This window comes from Rattus norvegicus, chromosome 14, assembly GCF_036323735.1.
Source record: "Rattus norvegicus strain BN/NHsdMcwi chromosome 14, GRCr8, whole genome shotgun sequence".
In the NCBI taxonomy this organism is placed as follows: Eukaryota; Metazoa; Chordata; class Mammalia; order Rodentia; family Muridae; genus Rattus; species Rattus norvegicus.
Window position 1 is genome coordinate 58,920,861 of NC_086032.1, and position 14,793 is coordinate 58,935,653.

The following is a 14,793-nucleotide window of genomic DNA, read 5'->3' on the forward strand; positions in this document are numbered from 1 at the left end:
CATTGGTGTTTTGTTCAGGAAATTTTCTCCAGTGCCCATGTGTTCGAGATGCTTCTACACTTTTTCTTCTGTTAGTTTGAGTGTATCTGGTTTGATGTGGAGATCCTTGATCCACGTGGACTTAAGCTTTGTACAGGGTGATGAGCATGGAATGATCGGCATTCTTCTACATGCTCACCTCCAGTTGAACCAGCACCATCTGTTGAAAATGCTATCTTTTTTCCATTTGATGGTTTTGGCCCCTTTGTCAAAATTCAAGTGATCATAGTTGTGTGGGTTCATTTCTGGGTGTTCAATTCTATTCCACTGGTGTATCTGTCTGTCTCTGTACCAATACCATGCAGTTTTTATCACTATTGCTCTGTAATACTAATTGCTCTGTGATTCCCCCTGAAGTCCTTTCATTGTTGAGGATAGTTTTAGCTATCCTGGGTTTTTTGTTACACCAGATGAATTTGCAAATTCCTCTGTATAACTCTCTGAAGAATTGCATTGTTATTTTGATGGGGATTGCACTGAATATGTAGATTACTTTAGGTAAAATGGCCATTTTTACTATATTTATCCTGCCAATTCTTGAGCATGGGAGATCTTTCCATATTTTGAGGTATTCTTCAATTTCTCTCTTCAGAGGCTTGAAGTTCTTATCATATAGATCTTTCACTTGCTTGGTTAAATTCACACCAAGGTATTTTATATTATTTCAGATATTAAGAAGGGTGTCGTTTCCCTAATTTCTTTCTCAGCCTGTTTCTCTTTTGTGTAGAAGAAGGCTACTGATTTATTTGAGTTCATTTTATACCCAGTCACTTTTCTGAAGGTGTTTATCAGGTTTATTAGTTCTCTGGTGGAACTTTTGGGATCACTTAAATATGCTATCATATTATCTGCAAATAGTGATATTTTGATTCTTCTTTTCCAATCTATATCCCTTTGATCTCCTTTTGTTGTCTGATTGCTCTGGCTAGAGCTTCAAGAACTATATTGAATAAGTAGGGAGAGAGTGGGCAGCTTTGTCTAGTCCCTGATTTTAGTGGGATTGCTTCAAGTTTCTCTCCATTTAGTTTAATATTAGCTACTGGTTTGCTGTACATGGCTTTTACTATGTTTAGGTATGGGCCTTGAACTAGTATTCTTTCCAGGACTTTAACCATGAAGGGGTGTTGAATTTTGTCAAATGCTTTCTCAGCATCTAATGAAATGATCATGTGGTTTTGTGCTTCCAGTTTGTTTATATAATGGATTACATTGATGGGTTTTCTGTATATTGAACCATCCCTGCATGCCTGGGATGAAGCCTATTTGATCATGGTGAATGATTGTTTTGACGTGCTCTTGTATTCAGTATGCCAGAATTTTATTGATTATTTTTGCATTGATATTCATAAGGGAAATTGTTCTGAAGTTCTCATTCTTTGTTGGGTCTTTGTATGGTTTAGGTATAAGAGTGATTGTGGTTTCATAGAAGGAATTCGGTAGCATTCCATCTGTTTCAATTTTGTGGAATAGTTTGGATTGTATTGGCATGAGGTCTTCTTTGAAGGTCTGACAGAATTCTGCATTAAACCCATGTGCACCTGGGCTCTTTTTGGTTGGGAAAACTTTAATGACTGCTTTTATTTCTTTAGATGTTATGGGGTTCTTTAAATGCTGGTATCTTTCTAGGAAATTGTCCATTTCCTGCAGATTTTCAAGTTTTGTTGAACATAGGCTGTTGTAGTAGGATCTGATGGTTTTTTGAATTTCCTCTGATTCTGTAGTAATGTCTCCCTTTTCATTTCTGATTTTCTTAATTTGGACACACTCTCTGTGTCCTCTCATTAGTCTGGCTAAGGGTTTATCTATCTTGTTGAATTTCTCAAAGAACCAACTTTTGGTTCTGTTGATTCTTTCTATGGTCCTTTTTGTTTCTACTTGGTTGATATCAGGTCTGTGTTTGATCATTTCCTCACTTCTACTCCTCCTGTGTGTACTCCCTTCTTTTTGTTCTAGAGCTTTTAGGTGTGCTGTCAAGCTGCTGACATATGCTCTTTCCTGTTTCTTTATGCAGGTACTCAGAGCTATGAGTTTTCCTCTTAGCACAGCTTCCATTGTGTCCCATAAGTTTAGGTATGTTGTATCTTCATTTTCCTTAATTTCTAAGACGTCTTTAATTTCTTTTTTATTTCTTCATTTACAAGGTTATCATTGAGTAGAGCATTGTTCAACTTCCATGTATGTGGGCGTTCTTCCCTTATTTTTATTGAAGATCAACTTTAGCCAGTGGTGGTCTGGTAGGACGCATGGGATCAATTCTATCTTTCTGTATCTGTTGAGGCCTGTTTTATGACCAATTATATGGTCAGTTTTAGAGAAAGTACCATGAGGTAGTGAGAAGAAGTTATATGCTTTTGTTTTAGGATAGAATATTCTATAAATATCTGTTAAGTCCATTCAGTTCATGACTTCTCTTAGTCTCTCTATGTCTCTGTTTAACTTGTGTTTCCATGATCTGTCCATTGATGAGAGTGGGGTGTTGAAATGGCCTACTATTATTGTGTGAGGATCAAAGTGTGCTTTGAGCTTTAGTAAGGTTTCTTTTATGTATGTAGGTGCCCTTGTACTTGGAGCATAGATATTTAGGATTGAGAGTTCATCTTGGTGGATTTTTCCTTTAATGAATGAGGAAGTGTCCTTCCTTACTTTTTTGATGACTTCTAGTTGAAAATCGATTTTATTCGATGTTAGAATGGCTAATCCAGCTTGCTTCTTCCAGCCATTTGCTTGGAAAGTTGTTTTCCAGCCTTTCACTCTGAGGTAGTGTCTGTCTTTGTCTCTGAGGTGTGTTTTCTGTATGTAGCTGAATGCAGGGTCCTCACTGGGTGTCCAGTTTGTTCATCTAAGTCTTCTTATTCGGGAGTTGAGACCATTGATGTTGAGAGATATTAAGGAATAGTGATTATTGTTTCTGGTTATATTTGTATTTGTATGCGAGTTTATGTTTGTGTGCTTTTCTTCTCTTTGTTTTGTTGCCAAGATAATTAGTTTCTTGCTTTTTCTAGGGTGTAGCTTGCCTCCTAATGTTGGGCTTTACCATTTATTATCCTTTGTAGCACTGGATTGGTAGAAAGCTATTGTGTAATTTGGATTTGTCATGGAATGTCTTGGTTTCTCCATCTATGTTAATTGAGAGTTTTGCTGGATACAGTAACCTGGGCTGGCATTTGTGTTCTCTTAGGGTCTGTATGACATCTGTCCAGGATCTTCTGGCTTTCATAGTCTCTGGTGAAAAGTCTGGTGTGATTCTGATAGGTCTGCCTTAATATGTTACTTGACTTTTTTCCCTTACTGCTTTTAATATTCTTTCTTTGTTTTGTGCATTTGGTGTTTTGTCTATTATGTGGCAGGAGGAGTTTCTTTTCTGGTCCAATCTATTTGGAGTTCTGTAGGCTTCTTGTATGTTCATGGGCATCTCTTTCTTTAGGTTAGGGAAGAATTCTTCTATGATATTGTTGAAGATATTTACACATCTTTTGAGCTGGGAGACTTCACTCTCTTCTATACCTATTATCCTTAGGTTTGTTTTTATCATTGAGTCCTAGATTTCCTGTATGTTTTGGGCCCATAGCTTTTTCCATTTTACATTATCTTTGACTGTTGTGTTGATAATTTCTATGGAATCTTCTGATCCTGAGATTCTCTCTTCTATCTCTTTTCTTCTATTGGTGATGCTTGTATCTGCAGCTCGTTGTCTCTTCCTTTGGTTTTCTATGTCCAGGGTTGTTTTCCTTTGTGCTTTCTTTATTGCTTCTATTTCCATTTTTATTTCCTTCATCTGTTTGACTGTGTTTTTCCTGAATTCTTTCAGGGATTTTTGTGATTCCTCTCTATAGGCTTCTACTTGTTTATTTATGTTTTCCTGCTTTTCTCTAAGGGAGTTCTTCTTGTCTTTCTTGAATCCTCCAGCATCATGATAAAATGTCATTTTAAATCTAGACTTGCTTTTCTGGTGTGTTTGGATATTCAGTGTTTGCTTTGGTGGGCTGTGATGATGGTTTCTGTTGCTTAGGTCCCTGCACTTGCCTCTTGCCATCAGATTGTCTCTGGTGTTACCTTGTTCTGCTATTTCTCAGAGTATCTAGACTGTCCTATAGGCCTGTGTGTCAGGAGTGCTGTAGACCTGTTTTCCTGTTTTCTTTCAGCCAGTTATTGGAGCAGTGTTCTGTTTTCGGGGATGTAGTCTTTCCTGTCTACTGGTCTTCAACTGTTCCTGTGGGCCTATTTCCTGAGTCCACCAGGCAGGTCACTTGGAGCAGAAATGTTGGTCTTACCTGTGGTCCCATGGCTCAAGTTGCTTGTGAGGGCCTGCTTTTGAGCTCTCCCCAAGGGCGGCAACCAGGAGGCCCTGTGCTGTCTTTTCCCTGAACCTTCGTTCACTGGGGTCCCTGATGGTGTTAGGTGTTTTCCTCTGGAGTCAGAAATGTGGCCAGAGTATAGTCTCTTCTGGCTTCCCAGGCGTGTCTACCTCTCTGAATGTTTAGCTCTCCCTCCCACGGGATTTGGGTACAGAGAACTGTTGATCAGGTCCCTTCAGGTTCGCAAGGTGTCTGGAGCGCAGGGGACCTGCTGCTCAAGTGCCCGTATCTTCTGGTTCCCAGACACTCTATACAGTTTCCTCTTGGGCCTGGGCTGTGTGCAGGTGTGGGCAGTATTGGTGGTCTCTCCGACTCTGGAATCTCAGGAGTGTCCACCTGTCTGGGCGGTGAGTACTCTCTCCCATGGGGTATGGGAGCAGTGAGCTGTGGGTCTGGATCAGCGAGGTTGCGGCTCCAGCTAAAAACTGGAAGTGTCTGGTTCCAGAGGAATTTTGCCTCTGTGTCCTAAGTCCACCAGGCAGGTCGCTTGGAGCAGAAAAGTTGGTCGCTTGGAGCAGAAAAGTTGGTCTTACCTGTGGTCCCTTAGCTCAAGTTGCTCGTGGGGGGCTGGTTTGAGCTCTCTGTGAGGGCGGCAACCAGGAGGGCCCCTGCTGCCTTTCCCCACCCCCCCCACACACCCGTACCCAACCCAACCCCCCCCCCCCCCCCCCCGTGCTTGGGTCCCAGATGGCCTTAGGTGATTTCCTCTGGAGTCAGAAATGTGGGCAGAGTGTAGTCTCTTCTGGCTTCTTAGGCATGTCTGCCCCTCTGAAGGTTTAGCTCTCCCTCCCGTGAGATTTGGGTGCAGAGAACTGTTGATTGGGTCCCTTCAGGTCCAGGCGGTGTCTGGAACACAGGGGACCTGCTGCTCAAGTACCTCTATCTTGTCTAATAATCTTAATTTATTTCTCTCCCTTTCTTTTATTAAGCTGACTAGATGTTTCTCTCTTGTTAATTTCTTTAAAATAAAAACAAATCTTGATTTCATTGTTTCTTTGTATTTTTAATTCTAGTATGTATTAATTATGTATGTTTGTATGTCTGTATGTCTGTATGTCTGTCTGTATGTCTGTATGTCTGTATGTCTGTCTGTATGTATGTATGTATGTATGTATGTATGTATGTATGTATTGATTCCAGACCCAGTTTTGATTTTCTTTTCCTACCAACTTCTTGGCATTTCTTCCTCTCTGTTCAAGACATTTAGGTGAATCATTAAATTATAAATTTGACCTCTCCCAATTTAGGTATGTAGTCTCATAAGACTATAAATGATCCTCTTAGAACTGCCTTCATTTCATCCCTTATATTTCAATATTTGCTGGAAACACTTTCAGTCAGATGTTGAAATATAAAATTTCTTTATTTATGCCATGGCATAATCAGTATTTACTGGTTTTCTGCTGACTTTCTGCAGTCTTGTGTCATTATATTGTTTTTGTTACTAATGATTTACAGATTTATTACATTGGCCTTCAGAATGCATGATGTTCTTTCAATTTGTTGAATCTTTCTTTGTGTCTCAATATGTGACTGAATTTAGAGACTTCCATTAGTTTCTGTTTTGCAAGAGACATGATGGGCTTCTAAAAATAGTTTGAAGGATGATTCATGTATCTTCTGCCTCAAAGAATCATCCAAATATTTGAACTGTTTTAATCACTAATGTAGGATTGAAGTATCACTATAATAACTCTGGTCTAAATATTTCATATTTTTCTCAGTCAAAGCTAGCTGTATATTTCACAATTCTACCAAATTCTACCCCAAGAAACTGACCGAATTTTAGTGAGTCCAGCTTCAGCCAGTCTTTTGATTACATAAAGCTATTACCCATAATAGCTTTAAAATTTGACTATTATAGCTATATTAATGATTATGTAAGCAATGATTAACAGAAATGGAGAAAAACAAAAGAAGATAGTTGTTCCAAATAAAACATTTTGAGAAACTGAACTATACTCTGAGGAACATTGAATCATTTACTAATATTCTCTGAATATTTGGTTGTTTAACTCATTTTAAATTTTCCTAGGATCTGTTATCCCTTTCATATGTTTTCTTTTTTATTGGTTATTTTATTTATTTACATTTTAAATATTCTCCTTTCTGGGTTTCTCCTCTGAATACCCCTATGCCATCACCCCTCCCCCGGCCTCTATGAGAGGTCTCCTCCACTCACTCCTCCATTCTGCCTTACTGCCTTAGCATCCCCTTACCCTGGGGCAACAATGTATTACAGGACCAAAGGACTCCCCTCCCATTGATGTCAGATAGACTATCCTCTGCTACATATGTAGTTGGAACCATGGATCCCTCCATGTATACTTTTTGGTTGGTGGATTAGTACCAGGGAGGTCTGGAAGTTCTGGTTGATATTGTTATTTTTCCTGTGCAGTTGTAGTCCCCTTTAGCTCCTTCACTCCTTCCCCTAATTCTTCCATTGAGGTCCCCTTGCTCAGCCTGAAAGTTAGCTGCTCCATCCACATTTGTTTTGGTCAGGTACTGGCAGATTTTTTCAAAGTTGATCAATTATAACTACAGTTGCTCAATGTATGGAATATTTAATTATTTCTTAACAAAATAAATACACAATTAACAAAAGGACAAAATGATATTCAAAGATAGGCTATCTTGGATTATTTCACGAAATAGCTCTGAGTTATTTATAAGATAGATGAATATAAAAAGAAGGTAAATTTTAAATGTCTCCTGCTACATCTGCTATAATTAGAACAAGTTCGGTAGTGCTCCATCTGTTTCAATTTTGTGGAATAGTTTGGATAGTATTGGTATGAGGTCTTCTATGAAGGTCCGATAGAAATCTGCACTGAACCTATTTGGACATGGGCTCTTTTTGGTTAGGAGACCTTTAATGACTGCATCTATTTCTTTAGGAGTTATGTAGTTGTTTAAATGGTTTATCTGTTCCTGATTTAACTTTGGTACCTGCTATCTGTCTAGGAAATTGTTCATTTCCTCCAGATTTTCAAGTTTTGTTGAATAAAGGGTTTTGTAGTAGGATTTGATGATTTTTTGAATTTCCTCTGATTCTGTAGTTATGTCTCCCTTTTCATTTCTGATTTTGTTAATTTGGACACACTCTCTGTGTCCTCTGGTTTGTCTGGCTACGGGTTTATCTATCTTGTTGAATTTCGCAAAGAACCAGCTTTTGGTTCTGTTGATTCTTCTTTTTGGTTCTGTTGCTTCTTGTTTCTATTTGGTTGATTTCAATGCTGAATTTGATTATTTCCTGCCTTCTACTCCTCCTGGATGTATTTGCTTCTTTTTGTTGTAGAGCTTTTAGATGTGATGTCAAGCTACTGATATATGTTCTCTCCTGTTTCTTTCTGCAGGCACTCAGAGCTATGAGTTTTCCTCTTAGCACAGCTTTCATTGTGTCCCATAAGTTTGGGTATGTTGTACCTTCATTTTCATTAAATTCTAAAAAGCCTTTAATTTCTTTCTTTATTTCTTACTTGACCAGGTTATCATTGAGTAGAGCATTGTTCAACTAGCATGTATATGTGGGCTTTCTTCCCTAATTGTTATTGAAGACCAGCTTTAGCCCATGGTTGTCTGACAGTACACATGGAATTTATTACTATCTTTCTGTATCTCTTGAGGCTTGTTTTATGACAGATTATATGGTCAATTTTGGAGAAAGTACTATGAGGTGGTGAACAGAAGGTATATCCTTTTGTTTTAAGATAGAAAGTTCTCTAAATATCTGTTAAGTCCATTTGTTTCATGACTTTTCTTAGTCTGTCTATGTCTCTGTTTAACTTGTGTTTCCATGATCTGTCCATTGGTGAGAGTGGGGTGTTGAAATCTCCTACTATTTTTATGTGAGGTGCATTGTGTGCTTTGAGCTTTAGTAAGGTTTCTTTTATGTATGTAGGTGCCCTTGTACTTGGAGCATAGATATTTAGGATTGAGAGTTCATCTTGGTGGATTTTTCCTTTGATGAATTGGGAAATGTCCTTCCTTACTTTTTTGATGACTTCTAGTTGAAAATTGATTTTATTCGATGTTAGAATGGCTAATCCAGCTTGCTTCTTCCAGCCATTTGCTTGGAAAGTTGTTTTCCAGCCTTTCACTCTGAGGTAGTGTCTGTCTTTGTCTCTGAGGTTTGTTTCCTGTAGGCAGCAGAATGCTGCGTCCGCACTGTGTATTCAGTTTGTTAATCTGTGTCTTTTATTTGGGCAATTGAGTCCATTGATACTGAGAGATATTAAGGAACAGTGATTGTTGCTTCCGGTTATATTCATATTTAGATGGGAGATTATGGTTTTGTGCTTATGTTATCTTTATTTTGTTGCAATATGATTAGTTTCTTGCTTTTTCTAGTGTGTAGATCATCTCCTTTTGTTGGGCTTTACCATTTTTTATCCTTTGTAGGGTTGGATGTGTAGAAAGTTATTGTCTAAATTTTGTTTTGTCTTGGAATGTCTTGGTTTCTCCATCTATGTTAATTGAGAGTTTTGCTGGATTAGAAACCTGGGCTGTTATTTGTGTTCTCTTAGGGTCTGTATGACATCTGTCCAGGATCTTCTGGCTTTCATAGTCTCTAGTGAGAAATCTGATGTGATTCTGATAGGTCTGCCTTTATATGTTACTTGACCATTTTCCCTTACTGCTTTAATATTCTTTCTTTGTTTTGTGCATTTGGTGTTTTGACTATTATGCGACAGGAGGAGTTTCTTTTCTGGTCCAATCTATTTGGAGTTCTGCAGGCTTCTTATATGTTCATGGGCATCTCTTTCTTTAGGTTAGGGAAGTTTTCTTCTATGATTTTGTTGAAGATATTTACTGGTCCTTTGGGCTGGGAGTCTTCACTCTCTTCTATACCTATTATCCTTAGGTTTGATCCTCTCATTGAGTCCTGGATTTCCTGTATGTTTTGGACCAGTAGCTTTTTCCTTTTTACATTATCTTTGACAGTTGTGTTGATGATTTCTATGGAATCTTCTGCTCCTGAGATTCTCTCTTCTATCTTTTGTATTCTGTAGGTGATGCTCCTATCTATGGCTCCTTGTCTCTTCCTTCGGTTTTCTCTATCCAGGGTTGTCTCCCTTTGTGCTTTCTTTATTGCATCTATTTCCATTTTTATTTCCTTCACCTGTTTGATTGTGTTTTCATGTACTTCTTTCAGGGTTTTTGTGATTCCTCTCTGTAGCCTTCTACTTGTTTATTTATGCTTTCCTGCGTTTCTCTAAGGGAGTTCTTTATATCTTTCTTGAAATCCTCCATCATCATGATCAAATGTGATTTTAAATCTAGACTTGCTTTTCTGGTGTTTTTGGATAGTCAGTGTTTGCTTTGGTGGGAGAATTGGGCTGTGATGATGCCACGTAGTGTTGTTTTCTGTTGCTTGAATTCCTGTGCTTGCCTTTCGCCGTCAGGTTGTCTCTGGTGTTACCTTGTTCTGCTATTTCTGAGAGTATCTAGACTGTCCTATAGGCCTGTGTGTCAGGAGTGCTGTAGACCTGTTTTCCTGTTTTCTTTCATCTAGTTATTGGTGCAGAGTGTTCTGTTTTCGGGGATGTAGTGTTTCCTGTCTACTGTTCTTCAACTGTTCCTGTGGTCCTGTTTCCTGAGTCCACCAGGCAGGTCACTTGGAGGAGAAAAGTTGGTCTTATCTGTGGTTCACGGCCTGAAGTTGCTTCTGGAGTGCTGTGTTTGAGCTCTCCATGAGAGCAGCAACCAGAAGGGCCTGTCCTGCTTTTTCCAGAGCCTCTGTGCACAGGGTTCCCAGATGAGATTAGGTGTTTTCCTCTGGAGTCAGAAATGTGGCCAGAGTGTAGTCTCTTCTGGTTTCCCAGGTGTGTCTGACCCTCTGAAGATATAGCTCTCCCTCTCCTTTGGTGTAGGGAGCTGTTGACCAGGTCTCTTCTGATCGGTGTGGTGTCTCAAGTTATTTTTTTGATATCATATTTTACTAATAACACAATCTTTGAACATTTAATTCATGAATAGTATACAAAGATGTTTACAAATTGATGTATTTTTAATTTTAGAAATGAATCTAAGTCAGTTATAATTTATATATCATCAAGCTTTGTCAGTGCATATTACAAAATCTTTCAGGTCTATTTTCTTTATTATTCTCAATTCTCTGTCTTTACGGAATATTTCTATGTCCTGCAAATGAGTTTCTTTAATTATCTATAAATGTCTTGTGGTTTTTCTTTGGAGACTTTTGTTATTTGTTGTTGTTGTTCTATTAGAGCTTGTTTATTTTATCTGTTTAAAAATATTCTATTCCCTTCATTTTCTACTCATTTAGAGATGTTTATTTGTTTTCTTTTATTTTTACTCAGTTATTTATTTACATCCCTATTACGACTCCCCATCTCTTTTCTACCAGTTCCTCTCTTTCACCTTATCTTTCCTATCTACCTGTCCTTCCCTTCTCTCCACAAAAGGGGAGGCCTTCAATGGATCTCAAGGCAAAAATATGTAGTCGGTCAGCCCCTATTCAACCTTTAGGAGTCCCATAGGAAGACCTGGCTACTTAACTGTCATACATTAGCAGAGTACTTATGTTCAACTCATGTATGCTTTCTCATTGTCAGTTCAGTTTCTATGAGCCTCTATGTGCCCAGTTGAGTTGATTCTGTATGTGTTTTCTTGGTGTCCTTGACCCCTCTGGTTTCTTCAATCCTTCTTGCCCCTCTTCCACAGGATTCCTCAATCTCCATTTACTGTTTGGCTGTGGGACTCTGTATCTGTTTCCATCAGTTGCTGGATAAATCTTCACTAATAACACTTATTCTAGGTTCCTATTGGCTAACATAGCAGAGTATCAATATTATCAGGGATGGCCTCTTTTTCATGGCTTTAGTCTCAAGCTGGGCCAATTACTGGTTGGCCCTTCCATCAAATTATTCTCCATCTTTACTTTGCATATCTTATAGGCAAGACCAATTCTGATTTAAGGTTTTGTGTCTGGGTTGATGTTCCAATCCCTGAAATTGGAAACTTTGTGGGGTCACAGGAGATGGCTAGTTCACATTCCATGTACCCCATTGCTAGGAGGCTTCTCTAGGATCAACTAACAGATTCCTGGGAATTTCCATTATCTCAGCTTCTTCCAGAAATGCACTCCCCTCAGCATTCCAGTCCTGAATGCGGTAATCCAGACCAAGAATGAAAATCATGTATATACTCACTTATAAGTGGATATTAGTCATAAAGTAAACATAATAAAACACAGACCCAAGGAAGCCCTTTAACAAGGAGTGCCCAAATATGGAATGCTTGAATCTCACTGAGAAAGGGAAATATATTAGACAAAAGAGGAGGGTAGATGGAAAGCAATGACTGTGTAGGGGAGGGGTGAGAATGAGAAAGGAGGAAAAAGGCATCTAGAGGATGGAGAATAATGGGAGCGACAGCTTGCTTCTTTCTAATAGATACCAGAAAGGCATGTGGATTTGAGTCCTATGCTGTTTTTATTTCCATCCAGGTGTTCTGTGCCTAACTCTAAGTAGTTTGACATTACATTTTTACATAGTTGGATAAGTAGAGCAATGCAGTTTCAAAATACAAACATGTTTGTATTTTGATATCAAGATATTTTGATATCAAGAAAAGCTAACTCGAAATATTTTAATTTCTGCAAAGTCTTCTCTACATTAAAAATATAAGTATTTTTAATTAAAATACAAGTACACACATAAAAATATGCAGCATACTAAATTCTTTTTTTAATGTTTGTGTACATAGGGTTTCAGACCACTTTATATTAGACAATCAATAAAGGGGGCTCATCTCTGGAAAAAGTTAATTCTCTTTCCAACAGTCACTAGGTGTCTATTCTCCTTTGTTTACAGATATTCTAGGCAAATTTTCTAGGCACATGGAAAAAAGACCATCATGCACTTTGGGTCACTATACTTTTACTATATATTCTTATTAAAAATTGAATGTTTTAAAGGTAAATATACACATAGACATTATATGTATATAATGTATATCTATGTATATATATGTACATCTATTTTACATAAAGACAAAGAAAAAAGAGATTTAGAGGAAGATTAGAAACATGGAAGGACGAGAAAAAAATTGGAAATCAATTGTTCTGGAAAAAATTCATTGAAAGGAATAGACTAACACCGAATTTTACTCTTTACAATTATAAACACGTTTCCATTAATAAAATTCTGAGATATAACCTCATTGGCAAGCTAACAACACTTAACAATTACATGCATTTATCTCTTTTCTAATTGAATTAGAAAAATCCATCTCAAATGAATATAGAAAATTAAAGAGTAAATTAGATTCTTCACTTGATCTTAGCCAAAAGGCCGAGAAGCGATTGTAAATTAGATTCTTAAAAAAGCAGTGGCAATAGTGATAAAAATTGCATGGTATTGGTACAGAAATAGGCAGATGGACCAGTGGAACAGAATTGAAGACCCAGAAATGAACCCACACACCTATAGACTCTTTATCTTTGAGAAAGGAGCTAAAACCATCCAATGGAAGAAAGATAGCATTTTCAACAAATGGGCTGGTTCAACTGGAGATCAGCATGTAGAATAATGCAAATTGATCCATTCTTATCACCATGTACAAAGTTTAAGTCCAAGTGGATCAAGGACCACCACATCAAACCAGATACACGCAAACTAATAGAAGAAAAAGTGGGGAAGTGTCTCAAACACTTGGGCACTGAGGAAAATGTCCTGAACAAAACACCAATGGCTTATGCTCTAAGATCAAAAATTGACAAATGGGACTTCATAAAACTGTAAAGCTCTTGTAAAGCAAAAGACACTGTCATTAGGACAAAATGGCAACCAACAGATTGGGAAAAGATCTTTACCAATCCTACAACTGATAGAGGGCTAATATCCAAAATATACAAAGAACACAAGAAGTTAGACACCAGAGATCAAAATCACCCTATTAAAAATTTGGGTACACTTATGAACAACTATGCCAAGCAACTAGAGCTTCCAGGGACTAAGCCACTACCTAAAGACTATACATGGACTGACCCTGGACTCTGACCTCATAGGTAGCAATGAATATTCTAGTAAGATCAACAGTGGAAGGGAAAGCCCTTGGTCCTTCTAAGACTGAACCCTCAGTGAACGTGTTGGTGGGGGGAGGGCAGCAATGAGGGGAGGATGGGGAGGGGAACACCTGTAAGAAGGGGAGGGGGAGGGGTTAGGGGGATGTTTGTCCGGAAACCAGGAAAGGGAATAACACTCGAAATGTAAATAAGAAATACTCAAGTTAATAAAAAGAAAAAGAAAAAGAAAAAGAAAGAAATTGAAGAAAATCTCAAAAAAAATGTGGGTACAGAACTAAACAAAACATTTTCAGCTGAGAATTATCCAATGGCCAAAAAGCACCTAAAGAAATGTTCAAAATCCTTAGTTATCAGGGAAATGCAAATCAAAACAACCCTAACATTCCACCTCACACCAGTCAGAATGGATAAGATAAAAAAAACCTCAGGTGACAACAGATGCTGGAGAGGATGTTTTGAAAGAGGAACACTCCTCCATTGTTGGTGGGATTGCAGACTGGTACAACCATTCTGGAAATCAGTCTGGAGAGTCATCAGAAAATTGGACATTACACTACCTGAGGACCCAGCTATAACTCTCTTGGTCATATACCCAAAAGATGCTCCAACATACAACAAAGACACATGCTCCATTATGTTCATAGCAGAACATAGCAGAACTTATTTATAATAGCCAGAAGCTGGAATGAACCCAGATGCCCTTCAACAGGGGAATGGATTCAAAAAATGTGGTACATCTACACAATGGACTACTACTCCGCTATCAAAAACAATTTTTTCATGACTGCATGAAATTCATAGGCAAATGGAATGTACTGGAACATATCATCCTGAGTGAGGTTACTCAATCACAGAAAAACAAGCTTCGTATGCACTAATTGATAAGTGGATCTTAGCCAAAAAGCTCAAATTACCCAAGATGCAATCTACAGACCACAGGAAGCTCAAGAAGAAGGATGACCAAAATGCAGGTGCTCCCACTCCTTCTTAAAAGGTGGAAAATATTCTTAGGAGGGGATATGGAAGCAAAGTTTAAAGCAGTGACTCAAGGAATGGCCATTCAGAACCTGACACACATGTGGCCCATATATACATGGCCACCAAAACTAGATAAGCTTGACGAAGCTAAAAAAATGCATGGGAAAAGGGACTGGATATAGTTCTTTCTGAGAGACAATCTAAAGCATGTCCAATACAGAGGTCAATGCTAGCAGCAAAACACCGAACTGAGAATAGGAACCCATTGTGGGGAATTAGAGGAAGTATTGAAAAACATTGCAACCCCATAAGAACAACAATGCCAACCAACCAGAGCTTCCAGGGACTAAACCACGACCGAAAGACTAT

At 38.2% G+C, this 14,793-nt stretch overlaps 1 pseudogene; it reads right to left on the bottom strand.

The window, feature by feature from the left end:
• Positions 1–12,630: 12,630 nt before the first annotated feature.
• On the bottom strand, positions 12,631–12,724 carry LOC120096851 (U2 spliceosomal RNA; annotated as a pseudogene).
• Between the last annotated feature and the right edge of the window lie 2,069 nt (positions 12,725–14,793).